The sequence below is a fragment of the Phocoena sinus genome, chromosome 5 (genome assembly GCF_008692025.1).
Source record: "Phocoena sinus isolate mPhoSin1 chromosome 5, mPhoSin1.pri, whole genome shotgun sequence".
Lineage (NCBI taxonomy): Eukaryota > Metazoa > Chordata > Mammalia > Artiodactyla > Phocoenidae > Phocoena > Phocoena sinus.
In genome coordinates, this window is record NC_045767.1 from 130,211,521 (window position 1) to 130,226,684 (window position 15,164).

At 38.8% G+C, this 15,164-nt stretch overlaps 1 protein-coding gene across 4 annotated transcripts in view; it reads right to left on the reverse strand.

The window, feature by feature from the left end:
- The window catches only part of CCSER1 (coiled-coil serine rich protein 1), a 721,106-nt gene that overhangs the window by 546,721 nt on the left and 159,221 nt on the right, over positions 1-15,164 (reverse strand). The window lies entirely within an intron of this gene.

Below are 15,164 nucleotides of genomic sequence, written 5' to 3' on the forward strand. Positions count from 1 at the left end.
CCTTAAGATTCTCTTCCTCTAGAACCACCTCCAGTACAAAAATCTGTCAGTCAGAGAAAGAGAATCAGTAGGAGACCTATATTAAGAAGATTTATTGCAAGAAATTGGCTTATGCATTTGTGAGGCTGGCTAGGCTGTGCCTCGAGGCATGCGGGATCTTAGTTTCCTGACCAGGGATCGAACCTGTGCCCCCTGCAGTGGAAGCACAGAGTCCTAACCGCTGGACTGCCAGGGAATTCCCAAACACCTTTTCAAAAATTTGTGAAGATCCACCAGAGGGCAGACAGCAGAAGCAAGAAGAACTACAATCCTGCAGCCAGTGGAATGAAAACCACATTCACAGAAAGACAGACAAGACGAAAAGGCTATGTACCATAGGGCTATGTACCAGAAGAAGGAAAAGGATAAAACCAAAAAAAAAAACCACAACTAAATGAAGTGGAGATAGGCAACCTTCCAGAAAAAGAATTCAGAATAATGAGAGTGAAGATGATCCAGGACCGCGGAAAAAGAATGGACGTAAAGATCGAGAAGATGCAAGAAATGTTTAACAAAGACCTAGAAGAATTAAAGAACAAACAAACAGAGATGAACAATACAATAACTGAAACGAAAACTACACTAGAAGGAATCAATAGCAGAATAACTGAGGCAGAAGAACAGATAAGTGACCTGGAAGACAGAATGGTGAAATTCACTGCTGCGGAACAGAATAAAGAAAAAAGAATAAAAAGAAATGAAGACAGCCTAAGAGACCCGTGGGACAACATTAAACACAACAACATTCGCATTATAGGGGTCGCAGAAGGAGAAGAGAGAAAGGACTAGAGAAAATATTTGAAGAGATTATAGTCAAAAACTTCCCTAACATGAGAAAGGAAATAGCCACCCAAGTCCAGGAAGCACAGCGAGTCCCATACAGGATAAACCCAGGAGAAACACGCCGAGACACATGGTAAAAAAATTGGCAAAAATTAAAGACAAAGAAAAATTATTGAATGCAGCAAGGGAAAAATGACAAATAATATGAGGGAACTCCCATAAGGTTAACAGCTGATTTCTCAGCAGAAACTCTACAAGCCAGAAGGGAGTGGCACGATATACTTAAAGTGATGAAAGGGAAGAACCAAGATTACTCTACCCGGCAAGGATCGCATTCAGATTCGATGGAGAAATCAAGAGCTTTACAGACAAGCAAAAGCTAAGAGAATTCAGCACCACCAAACCAGCTCTACAACAAATGCTAAAGGAACTTCTCTGAGTGGGAAACACAAGAGAAGAAAAGGACCTACATAAACAAACCCAAAACAATTAAGAAAATGGTCATAGGAACATATATATCGATAATTACCTTAAATGTAAATGGATTAAATGCTCCCACCAAAAGACACAGGCTTGCTGAATGGATACAAAAACAAGACCCATATATATGCTGTCTACAAGAGACCCACTTCAGACCTAGGGACACATACAGACTGAAAGTGAGAGGCTGGAAAAAGATATTCCATGTAAATGGAAATCAAAAGAAAGCTGGAGTAGCAATACTCATATCAGATAAAATACACTTTAAAATAGAGAATGTTACAAGAGACAAAGAAGGACACTACATGATGATCAAGGGATCAATACAAAAAGAAGATATAACAGTTATAAATATGTATGCACCCAACATAGGAGCACCTCAATACATAAGGAAACTGCTAACAGCTATAAAAGAGGAAATCAACACTAACACAATCACAGTGGGGTACTTTAACACCTCACTTACACCAATCATCCAAAATGAAAAAAAATGAAAACAAATAAGGAAATAGTTTTAAATGACACAATAGACCAGATAGATTTAATCGATATTTATAGGACATTCCATCCCAAAACAGCAGATTACACTTTCTTTTCAAGTGCACATGGAACATTCTCCAGGACAGATCACATCTTGGGTCGCAAATCAAGCCCAGGTAAAAATAAAAAACTGATATCATATCAAGCATCTTTTCTGACCACAACACTATGAGATCAGAGATCAAATACAGGGGAAAAAAACGTAAAAAACACAAACACATAGAGGCTAAACAATATGTTACTGAGTAACCAAGAGATTACTGAAGAAATGAAAGAGAAAATCAAAAAATACCTACAGACAAATGACAATGAAAACACAACGATCCAAAACCTATGGGATGCAGCAAAAGCAGTTCTAAGAGGGAAGTTTATAGCTATACAAGCCTACCTCAAAAAACAAGAAAAATCTCAAATAAAAACCTTACCTTACACCTAAAGGAACTAGAGAAAGAAGAACAAACAAAACGCAAAGAGAGCAGAAGGAATGAAATCATAAAGATCAGAGCAGAAATATATGAAATAGAAACAAAGAAACAATAGCAAAGTTCAATAAAACTAAAACCTGGTTCTTTGAGAAGATAAACAGAATTGATAAACCATTAGCTAGACTCACCAAGAAAAGGAAGGAGAGGACTCAAATCAATAAAATTAGAAATGAGAAAGGAGAAGTTACAATAGAAACCGTAGAAATACAAAGCCTCCTAACAGACTACTACAAGCAACTCTATGCCAATAAAGTGGACAACCTGGAAGAAATGGACAAATTCTTAGAAAGGTATAACTTTCCAAGACTGAACCAGGAAGAAATAGAAAATACAAACAGACCAATCACAAGTAGTGAAATTGAAACTGTGATTAAAAACCTTCCAACAAACAAAAGTCCAGGACCAGATGGCTTCACACGTGAATTCTATCAAACATTTAGAGAAGAGCTAACACCCATCCATCTCAAACTCTTCCAAAAAATTGCAGAGGAAGGAACATTCCAAAACTCATTCTATAAAGCCACCATCACCCTAATACCAAAACCAGACAAAGATACAATAAAAAAAGAAAATTAGAGACCAATATCACTGATGAATATAGATGCAAAAATCCTCAACAAAATACTAGCAAACAGAATCCAACAACACATTAAAAGGATCATACACCATGATCAAGTGGGATTTATCCAGGGATGCAAGGGTTCTTCAATATATGCAAATCAATCAATGTGATACACCATATTAACAAACTGAATAAAAACCAAATGATTATCTCAATCAATGCAGAAAAAGCTTTTGACAAAATTCAACACACATTTATGATAAAAACTCTTCAGAAAGTGGGCACAGAGGGAACCTACCTCAACAAAATGAAGGCCATATATGACAAACCCACAGCAAACAACATTCTCAATGGTGAAAAACTGAAAGCATTTCCTCTAAGATCAGGAAAAAGAAAAGGATGTCCACTCTCACCACTATTATTCAACATAGTTTTGGAAATCCTAGCCATGGCAATCAGAGAAGAAAAAGAAATAAAAGGAATCCAAATTGGAAAAGAAGAAGTAAAACTGTCACTGTTTGCAGATGACATGACACTATAAATAGAGAATCCTAAAAATGACAGCAGAAAATTACTACAACTAATCAATGATTTTGGTAAAGTTGCAGGATACAAAATTAATGCACAGAAATCTCTTCCATTCCTATAGACTAATGATGAAAAATCTGAAAGACAAATTAAGGAATCACTCCCATTTACCATTGCAACAAAAAGAATAATATATCTAGGAATAAACCTACCTGGGGAGAAAAAAGACCTGTATGCAGAAAACTATAAGACACTGATGAAAGAAATCAAAGATGATACCAACCGATGGAGAGATATACCATGTTCTTGCATTGGAAGAATCAATGCTGTCAAAATGACTACACTACCCAAAGCAATCCACACATTCAATGCAATCCCTATCAAATTACCATTGGCATTTTTTACGGAACGACAATAAAAAAATCTTAAAATTTGTATGGAGACAGAAAAGACCCCGAATAGCCAAAGCAGTCTTCAGGGAAAAAAACAGAGCTGGAGGAATCAGACTCCCTGACCTCGGACCATACTACAAAGCTACAGTAATCAAGACAATATGGTAGTGGCATAAAAACAGAAACATAGATCAATGGAACAAGATCAAAAGCCCAGAGATAAACCCATACATCTATAGTCAAATAATCTATGACAAAGGAGGCAAGGATATACAATGGATAAAAGACAGTCTCTTCAATAAGTGGTGCTGGGAAAACTGGACAGCTACCTGTAAAAGAATGAAATTAGAACACTCCCTAACACCATACACAAAAATAAACTCAAAATGGATTAGAGACCTAAATATAAGACCAGACACTGTAAAACTCTTAGAGCAAAACATAGTAAGAACAGTCTTTGACATAAATCGCAGCAAGATCTTTTTTGATCCACCTCCTAGAGTAATGGAAATAAAAATAAACAAATGGGACCTAATGAAACTTCAAAGATTTTGCACAGCAAAGGAAACCATAAACAAGACGAAGACAACCTTCAGAATGGGAGAAAATATTTGCAAATGAATCAATGGACAAAGGATTAATCTCCAAAATATATAAACAGCTCATGCAGCTCTATATTAAAGAAACAAACAACCCAATCAAAAAATGGGCAGAAGACCTAAATAAACATTTCTCCAAAGAAGACATACAGATGGTCAAGAAGCACATGAAACGCTGCTCAACACCACTAATTATTAGAGAAATGCAAATCAAAATTACAATGAGGTGTCACCTCACACCAGTTAGAATGGGTATCATCAGAGAATCTACAAACAAGAAATGCTGGAGAGGGTGTGGAGAAAAGGGAACCCTGTTGCACTGTCAGTGGGAATGTAAATTGATACAGCCACTATGGAGAACAGTATGGAGTTTTCTTGAAAAACTAAAAATAGAATTACCATATGATCCAGCAATCCCACTACTGGGCATATGCCCAGAGAAAACCATAATTCAAAAAGACACATGCACCCCAACGTTCATTGCAGCACTATTTACAATAGCCAGGTCATGAAGCAACCTAAATGCCCATCAACAGATGAATGGATAAAGAAGATGTGGTACATATATACAACAGAATATTACTCAGCCATAAAAAGGAACTAAATTGGGTCATTTGTAGAGACGTGGATGCACCTAGAGACTGTCATACAGAGTGAAGTCAGAAAGAGAAAAACAAATATCGTTTATTAACGCATGTAGGTGGAACCTAGAGAAATGGTACAGATGAACCGGTTTGCAGCACAGAAGTTGCAGCACAGGTGTAGAGAACAAACGTATGGACACCAAGGGGGGAAAGCTGTGGGCGGGGGGAGGGATGGTGGTGTGATGAATTGGGCGATTGGGATTGACATGTATACACTGATGTGTATAAAATTGAAGACTAATAAGAACCTGCTGGGGGGACCTTGAAGATGGCGGAAGAGTAAGACGCGGAGATCGCCTTCCTCCCCACGGATACACCAGAAATACATCCACACGTGGAACAACTCCTACAGAACTCCTACTGAAGGCTGGCAGAAGACCTCAGACCTCCCAAAAGGCAAAAAACTCCCCACGTAACTGGGTAGGGCAAAAGAAAAAACAGAGACAAAAGAATAAGGACGGCACCTGCACCAGTGGGAGGGAGCTGTGAAGGAGGAAAAGTTTCCACACACTAGGAAGCCCCTCCGCGGGCGGAGACTGCGGGAGGCAGAGGGGGGAGTTTCGGGACCGCGGAGTAGTGCACAGCGACGGGTGCGGAGGGCAAAGCGGGGAGATTCCTGCACAGACGATCGGTGCTGACCGGCACTCACCAGCCCGAGTGGCTTGTCTGCTCACCCGCCGGGGCGGGCGGGGCTGCGAGCTGAGGCTCGGGTTTTGGTTTTGGACGGAGCTCAGGGAGAGGACTGGGGTTGGCGGCTTGAACATAGCCTGAAGGGGTTAGTGCACCACGACTAGCCGGGAGGGAGTTCGGGGAAAAGCCTGCACCGGCCGAAGAGGCAAGAGACTTTTTCTTCCCTCTTTGTTTCCTGGTGCGCGAGGAGAGGGGTTTAAGAGCGCTGCTTAAAGGAACTCCAGAGACGGGCGCGAGCCGCGGCTAAAAGCGCGAACCCCAGAGACGGGCGCGAGCCGCGGCTGAGGGCGCGAGCCCCCGAGACGGGCGCGAGCCGCGGCTAAAACCGCGGACCCCAGAGACGGGCGGGAGACGCTAAGGCTGCTGCTGCCGCCACCAAGGGGCCTGTGTGCGAGCACAGGTCACTCTCCACACCCCTCTTCCGCGGAGCCTGTGCAGCCCGCCACTGCCAGGTTCCCGGGATCCAGGGACAACTTCCCCGGGAGTAGGCACGGCGGGTCTCAGGCTGGTGCAACATCACGCCGGCCTCTGCCGAAACGTCACGCTGCCTCTGCAGCCGCAGGCCCGCCCCGCACGTAGTGCCCCTCCTACCCCCATCCCCCAACCCCCGGCCTGAGTGAGCCGGAGGCCCCGAATCAGCGGCTCCTTTAACCCCGTCCTGTCTGAGCGAAAAAACAGACGCCCTCCAGCGACCTAAACGCAGAGGCAGGGCCAAATCCAAAGCTGAGCTCCTGTGAGCTGGGAGAACAAAGAAGAGAAAGGGAAATCTTTCCCAGCAGCCACAGAAGCAGCGGATTAAAGCTCCACAATCAACTTGATATACCCTGCATCTGTGGAATACTTGAATAGACGAGGAATGATCCCAAATTGAAGAGGTGGAATTTAGGAGCGAGATCTATGATTTTTTTCCCTTTTCCTCTTTTTGTGAATGTGTACGTGTATGCTTCTGTGTGAGATCCTGTCTGTATACTCTTGCTTCCACCATTTGTCCTAGGGCTCTATCCGTCCATGACTTTTTTTTAAAAATTCTTTTTCTTAATAATTAAGTTTAATTGTAATAACTTTATTATACTTTACCTTCGTTCTTTCTTTCTTTCCTTCCTTCCTTCCCTCCTTTAGACAACGAATCACCCCAAATTGAGGAGGTGGTCTCAGGGAGCAGGATTTATGATTTTTCCCCCTTTACCTCTTTTTGTGAAGGTGTAAGTGTATGCTTCTGTGTAAGATTTTCTCTGTATAGCTTTGCTTCCAACATTTGTCCTAAGGTTCTATCCGTCCCTTTTTTTTTTTTTTTCTAAATATTTTTTAATTCAATAACTATATTATACTTTATTTTATTTTTACTGTATCATCTTTCTTTCTGTCTTTTTTCCTTCTTTCCCTCCTTCCTTCCTCCCTCCCTCCCTCCCTCCCTCCTTTCTTTCCTTCTTTGCTTCTTTCTTCCTTCCTTCCTTTCCTCCTTTCCTTCTTTCTTTACTCATACTTCTACTAATTCTCCCTACTTTTTCTCCCTTTTATTCTGAGCTGTGTGGATGAAAGGCTCTTGGTGCTCCAGCCAGGAGTCAGGGCTCTGCCTCTGAGGTAGGAGAGCCAACTTCAGGACACTGGTCAACAAGAGACCTCCCAGCTCCACATAATATTAAACGGTGGAAATATCCCAGAGACCTCCATCTTAACACCAGCACCCAGCTTCACTCAACGACCAGTAAGCCACAGTGCTGGACAACCTATGCCAAACAACTAGCAAAACAGGAACACAACCCCACCCATTAGCAGAGAGGCTGCCTAAAATCATAATAAGGCCACAGACACCCCAAAACACACCACCAGACGTGAACCTGCCCACTAGAGAGACAAGATCCAGCCTCATCCAGCACAACACAGGCACTAGTCCCCTCCACCAGGAAGCCTACACAACCCACTGAAACAACCTTAGCCACTGGAGACAGACATCAAAAACAACGGGAACTACGAAAGTGCAGCCTGCAAAAAGGAGACCCCAAACACAGTAAGATAAGCAAAATGAGAAGACAGAAAAACACACAGCAGATGAAGGAGCAAGATAAAAACCCACCAGACCTAACAAATGAAGAGGAAATAGGCAATCTACCTGAAAAAGAATTCAGAATAATGATAGTAAGGATGATCCGAAATCTTGGAAGTAGAATGGACAAAATGCAAGAAACAGTTAACAAGGACCTACAAGAACTAAAGATGAAACAAGCAACGATGAACAATGCAATAAATGAAATTAAAATCACTCTAGATAGGATCAATAGCAGAATAACTGAGGCAGAAGAACGGATAAGTGACCTGGAAGATAAAGTAGTGGAAATAACTACTGCAGAGCAGAATAAAGAAAAAAGAATGAAAAGAACTGAGGACAGTCTCAGAGACCTCTGGGACAACATGAAACGCACCAACATTCGAATTATAGGGGTTCCAGAAGAAGAAGAAAGAAAGAAAGGGACTGAGAAAATATTTGAAGAGATTATAGTTGAAAACTTCCCTAATATGGGAAAGGAAATAGTTAATCAAGTCCAGGAAGCACAGAGGGTCCCATACAGGATAAATACAAGGAGAAACACGCCAAGACACATATTAATCAAACTGTCAAAAATTAAATACAAAGAAAGCATATTAAAAGCAGCAAGGGAAAAACAACAAATAACACACAAGGGAATCCCCATAAGGTTAACAGCTGATCTCTCAGCAGAAACCCTACAAGCCAGAAGGGAGTGGCAGGACATACTGAAAGTGATGAAGGAGAATAGCCTGCAACCAAGACTACTCTACCCAGCAAGGATCTCATTCACATTTGATGGAGAAATTAAAACCTTTACAGACAAGCAAAAGCTGAGAGAGTTCAGCACCACCAAACCAGCTTTACAACAAATGCTAAAGGAACTTCCCTAGACACGAAACACAAGAGAAGGAAATGACCTATAGTAGCGAACCCAAAACAATATATAAAATGGAAATAGGAACATACATATCGATAATTACCTTAAATGTAAATGGACTAAATGCTCCCACCAAAAGACACAGATTGGCTGAATGGATACAAAAACAAGACCCTTATATATGCTGTCTACAAGAGACCCACTTCAGAACTAGAGACACATACAGACTGAAAGTAAGGGGATGGAAAAAGATATTCCATGCAAATGGAAACCAAAAGAAAGCTGGAGTAGCAATTCTCATATCAGACAAAATAGACTTTAAAATAAGGACTATTAAAAGGGACAAAGAAGGACACTACATAATGATCAAGGGATCGATCCAAGAAGAAGATATAACAATTGTAAATATTTATGCACCCAACATAGGAGCACCTCAATACATAAGGCAAATACTAACAACCATAAAAGGGGAGATCAACAGTAACACATTCATAGTAGGGGACTTTAACACCCCACTTTCACCCATGGACAGATCATCCAAAATGAAAATAAATAAGGAAACACAAGCTTTAAATGATACATTAAACAAGATGGACTTAATTGATATTTATAGGACACTCCATCCAAAAACAACAGAATACACATTTTTCTCAAGTGCTCATGGAACATTCTCCAGGATAGATCATATCTTGGGTCACAAATCAAGCCTTGGTAAATTTAAGAAAACTGAAATTGTATCAAGTATCTTTTCCGACCACAACGCCATGAGACTAGATATCAATTACAGGAAAAGATCTGTAAAAAATACAAACACATGGAGGCTAAACAATACACTACTTAATAATGAAGTGATCACTGAAGAAATCAAAGAGGAAATAAAAAAATACCTAGAAACAAATGACAATGGAGACACAACGACCCAAAACCTATGGGATGCAGCAAAAGCAGTTCTAAGGGGGAAGTTTATAGCAATACAAGCCCACCTTAAGAAGCAGGAAACATCTCGAATAAACAACCTAACCTTGCACCTCAAGCAATTAGAGAAAGAAGAACAAAAAAACCCCAAAGCTAGCAGAAGGAAAGAAATCATAAAAATCAGATCAGAAATAAATGAAAAAGAAATGAAGGAAACAATAGCAAAGATCAATAAAACTAAAAGCTGGTTCTTTGAGAAGATAAACAAAATAGATAAACCACTAGCCAGACTCATCAAGAAAAAAAGGGAGAAGACTCAAATCAATAGAATTAGAAATGAAAAAGGAGAAGTAACAACTGACACTGCAGAAATAAAAAAAATCATGAGAGATTACTACAAGCAACTCTATGCCAATAAAATGGACAATCTGGAAGAAATGGACAAATTCTTAGAAATGCACAACCTGCCAAGACTGAATCAGGAAGAAATAGAAAATATGAACAGACCAATCACAAGCACTGAAATTGAAACTGTGATTAAAAACCTTCCAACAAACAAAAGCCCAGGACCAGATGGCTTCACAGGTGAATTCTATCAAACGTTTAGAGAAGAGCTAACACCTATCCTTCTCAAACTCTTCCCAAATATAGCAGAGGGAGGAACACTCCCAAATTCCTTCTACGAAGCCACCATCACCTTGATACCAAAACCAGACAAGGATGTCACAAAGAAAGAAAACTACAGGCCAATATCACTGATGAACATAGATGCAAAAATCCTCAACAAAATACTAGCAAACAGAATCCAACAGCACATTAAAAGGATCATACACCATGATCAAGTGGGGTTTATTCCAGGAATGCAAGGATTCTTCAATATACGCAAATCTATCAATGTGATAAACCATATTAACAAATTGAAGGAGAAAAACCATATGATCATCTCAATAGATGCAGAGAAAGCTTTCGACAAAATTCAACACCCATTTATGATAAAAACCCTCCAGAAAGTAGGCATAGAGGGAACTTCCCTAAACATAATAAAAGCCATATATGACAAGCCCACAGCAAACATCATCCTCAATGGTGAAAAACTGAAAGCATTTCCACTAAGATCAGGAACAAGACAAGGTTGCCCACTCTCACCACTCTTATTCAACATAGTTTTGGAAGTTTTAGCCACAGCAATCAGAGAAGAAAAGGAAATAAAAGGAATCCAAATCAGAAAAGAAGAAGTAAAGCTGTCACTGTTTGCAGATGACATGATACTATACATAGAGAATCCTAAAGATGCTACCAGAAAACTACTAGAGCTAATCAATGAATTTGGTAAAGTAGCAGGATACAAAATTAATGCACAGAAATCTCTGGCATTCCTATATACTAATGATGAAAAATCTGAAAGTGAAATCAAGAAAACACTCCCATTTACCATTGCAACAAAAAGAATAAAATATCTAGGAATAAACCTACCTAAGGATACGAAAGACCTGTATGCAGAAAATTATAAGACACTGATGAAAGAAATTAAAGATGATACAAATAGATGGAGAGATATACCATGTTCTTGGATGGGAAGAATCAACATTGTGAAAATGACTCTACTACCCAAAGCAATCTACAGATTCAATGCAATCCCTATCAAACTACCACTGGCATTTTTCACAGAACTAGAACAAAAAATTTTGCAATTTGTATGGAAACACAAAAGACCCCGAATAGCCAAAGCAATCTTGAGAACGAAAAAAGGAGCTGGAGGAATAAGGCTCCCTGACTTCAGACTATATTACAAAGCAACAGTAATCAAGACAGTATGGTACTGGCACAAAAACAGAAAGATAGATCAGTGGAACAGGATAGAAAGCCCAGAGATAAACCCACGCACATATGGACACCTTATCTTTGATAAAGGAGGCAGGAATGTACAGTGGAGAAAGGACAGCCTCTTCATAAATGGTGCTGGGAAAACTGGACAGGTACATGTAAAAGTATGAGATTAGATCACTCCCTAACACCATACACAAAAATAAGCTCAAAATGGATTAAAGACCTAAATGTAAGGCCAGAAACTATCAAACTCTTAGAAGAAAACATAGGAAGAACACTCTATGACATAAATCACAGCAAGATCCTTTCTGACCCACCTCCTAGAGTAATGGAAATAAAAACAAAAATAAACAAATGGGACCTAATGAAACTTCAAAGCTTTTGCACAGCAAAGGAAACCATAACCAAGACCAAAAGACAACCCTCAGAATGGGAGAAAACATTTGCAAATGAAGCAACTGACAAAGGATTAATCTCCAAAATTTACAAGCAGCTCATGCAGCTCAATAACAAAAAAACAAACAACCCCATCCAAAAATGGGCAGAAGACCTAAATAGACATTTCTCCAAAGGAGATATACAGAATGCCAACAAACACATGAAAGAATGCTCAACATCATTAATCATTAGAGAAATGCAAATCAAAACTACAATGAGATATCATCTCACACCAGTCAGAATGGCCATCATCAAAAAATCTAGAAACAATAAATGCTGGAGAGGGTGTGGAAAAAAGGGAACCCTCTTGCACTGCTGGTGGGAATGTGAATTGGTTCAGCCACTGTGGAGAACAGTATGGAGGTTCCTTAAAAAACTACAAATAGAATTACCATATGACCCAGCAATCCCACTACTTGGCATATACCCTGAGAAAACCAAAATTCAAAAAGAGTCATGTACCAAAATGTTCATTGCAGCTCTATTTACAATAGCCAGGACATGGAAACAACCTAAGCGCCCATCATCGGATGAATGGATAAAGAAGATGTGGCACATATACACAATGGAATATTACTCAGCCTTAAAAAGAAATGAAATTGAGCTATTTGTAATGAGATGGATAGACCTAGAGTCTGTCATACAGAGTGAAGTAAGTCAGAAAGAAAAAGACAAATACCGTATGCTAACACATATATATGGAATTTAAGGGAAAAAAATGTCATGAAGAACCTAGGGGTAAGATAGGAATAAAGACGCAGACCTACTGGAGAACGGACTTGAGGGTATGGGGAGGGGGAGGGGTGAGTTTTGACAGGGCGAGAGAGAGTCATGGACATATACACACTAACAAACGTAGTAAGGTAGATAGCTGGGGGGAAGCAGCCGCAAGGCACAGGGATATTAGCTCGGTGCTTTGTGACAGCCTGGAAGGGTGGGATGGGGAGAGTGGGAGGGAGGGAGACGCAAGTGGGAAGACATATGGGAACATATGTATATGTATAGCTGATACACTTTGTTATAAAGCAGAAACTAACACACCATTGTAAAGCAATTATACCCCAATAAAGATGTTTAAAAAAAAAAAAAAAAAAAGAACCTGCTGTATAAAAATACAATTAAATTAAAAAAATAAAAGAAAGAAAGAGAAATTAAGAATACAATCCCATCTACAGTTGCATCAAAAAGAATAAAATACCTAGGAATACGTTTAATCCAGGAAGCAAAAAATATATACACTGAAAACTATAAAAGACATTGATGAAAGAAAATGAAAATAAAAATAAAGAGATATTCTATGTTCATGAATTGGAAAGATTAATATTGTTAAAATGTTCATACTACCCAAAGGGATCTACAGATTCAATGCAATTCCTATCAAAATTACACTGACATTTTTCACAGAAATAAAAAAAAAAATCCTAAAATTTGTACAGAAACAAAGAAGACCCCAAATAGCCAAAGTAATCTTGATAAAGAAGAACAAAGACGGAGGCGTTACACTTCCTGATTTTAAACTATATTACAAAGCTACAGTAATCAAAACAGTATGGTACTGATGTAAAAACAGACACATAGATCAATGGAATAGAAGAGACAGCCAAGAAATAAACCCATGCAAATGTGGCAATTAATTTTTGACAACGAACTAAAGAATATATAATGGGGAAAAGATAGTCTCTTCAATAGACAGTGTTGAAAAATGGACAGTCACATGCGAAAAGATGAAACTGGGACCTTATCTTATACCACACACTAAAATCAACTAAAATTGATTAATGACTTGAAAGTTAAGATCAAAAACTGTAAACCTCCTAGAAGTAAACATGGGTGTAAGCTCTTTGACATTCATCTTGATAATGATTTTTTGGATTTGATGTCAAGAGCAAAATAAATAAAAGCAAAAATAAACAAGTAGGACTACTTCAAACTAAAAAGCTTCTGCACAGAAAACAAAAAAAGAAAGAAATAAAAGACAACCAATTGGACCAATTGGATGGGAGAAAATATTTGCAAATCATATATCCTATAAGGGGTTAATATCCAAAATATACACAAAATTCATACAACTCAATAGCAAGAAAAAAAAAATTAAAATGGGCAAAGGCCCTAAGTAAACGTTTTTCCAAATAAGACATACAAATGGCCAACAGGTACATGAAAAGGAGCTCAACTTCCCTAATCATCTGGGAAATGCAAATCAAAACCACAATGAGATATCACCTTTCATTAGGATGGCCATTATCAAAAAGTCAAGACAACACATGTTTTTGAGCATATGGAAAAAAGGGAACCCTTGTGCACTGTTGGTGAGAATGTAAACTGGTGCAGCCACTATGGAAAACATTATGGAGGTTCTTCAAGAAATTAAAAATAGAGCTACTATACGATCCAGCAATCTTACTTCCGGTAATATACCCAAAGGCAGCAAAATCACTATCTCAAAGACATATCTGTACTCCCATGTTCACAGCAGCATTATTCACAATAGCAGAGGTCTGGAAACATCCTAAGTATGAGAAAAAAGGAATGGATAAAGAAAATGCAGTATCTACGTACAATGGAATATTATTCAGCCTTAAAAAAGAAGGAAATCCTGTCATTTGTGACAACATGGATGAATCTTGAAGATATGCTAAGTGAAATAAGCCAAACAGAGAAAGACCAATACTGCATGGTATCACTTACATGTGGAATCTTTTTTAGAAAGCTCAACTCAGAAACAGAGAGTAGAAAAGTGGTTGCCTTGGTAAAAGGGTACAAACTTTCAGTTATAAGATAAATAAGATCTGAGGATCTAGTGTATAACAAGGTGACTATAGTTGAACTTAAATTTCTCAAAAGCAAAAACCAAAAAGGTAAATATGTGACGTGATGGATATATTAACTAACTTGATGGCGGGGGAAATTCTTTCACAATGTAACATATACCAAATCATCACTTTGTTCACTTTAAATATACAATTTAATTTGCCAATTATACTTGAATAAAGTTTAAAAAATGCCAACTACAATCACACCCCCCACTTCCTAATCCTCTTTTCTGCTTTAAACTCATCCTCAGCAGTTATTACCATCTGACATTTATTTATTTGTATATTAATTGTCTGAGTATTCCCAGTAGAAGGTAAGCTTCATGAAGAAAGGAATTTATTCGTTTTGTTCACTGATATACCCTTAGTGCCTAAAACAGTACCAAAACAATATTTGTTGAATGAATGAATGAATGAATGAATGAAACTGTTCTGTTTGGGCTCATCTATGAGTTTAAAGACTCTTGGCTAGAACCTATTAAGCCAACATATGGCAGTTTTTTCAGTAACTTTTTAAGTCAATGAG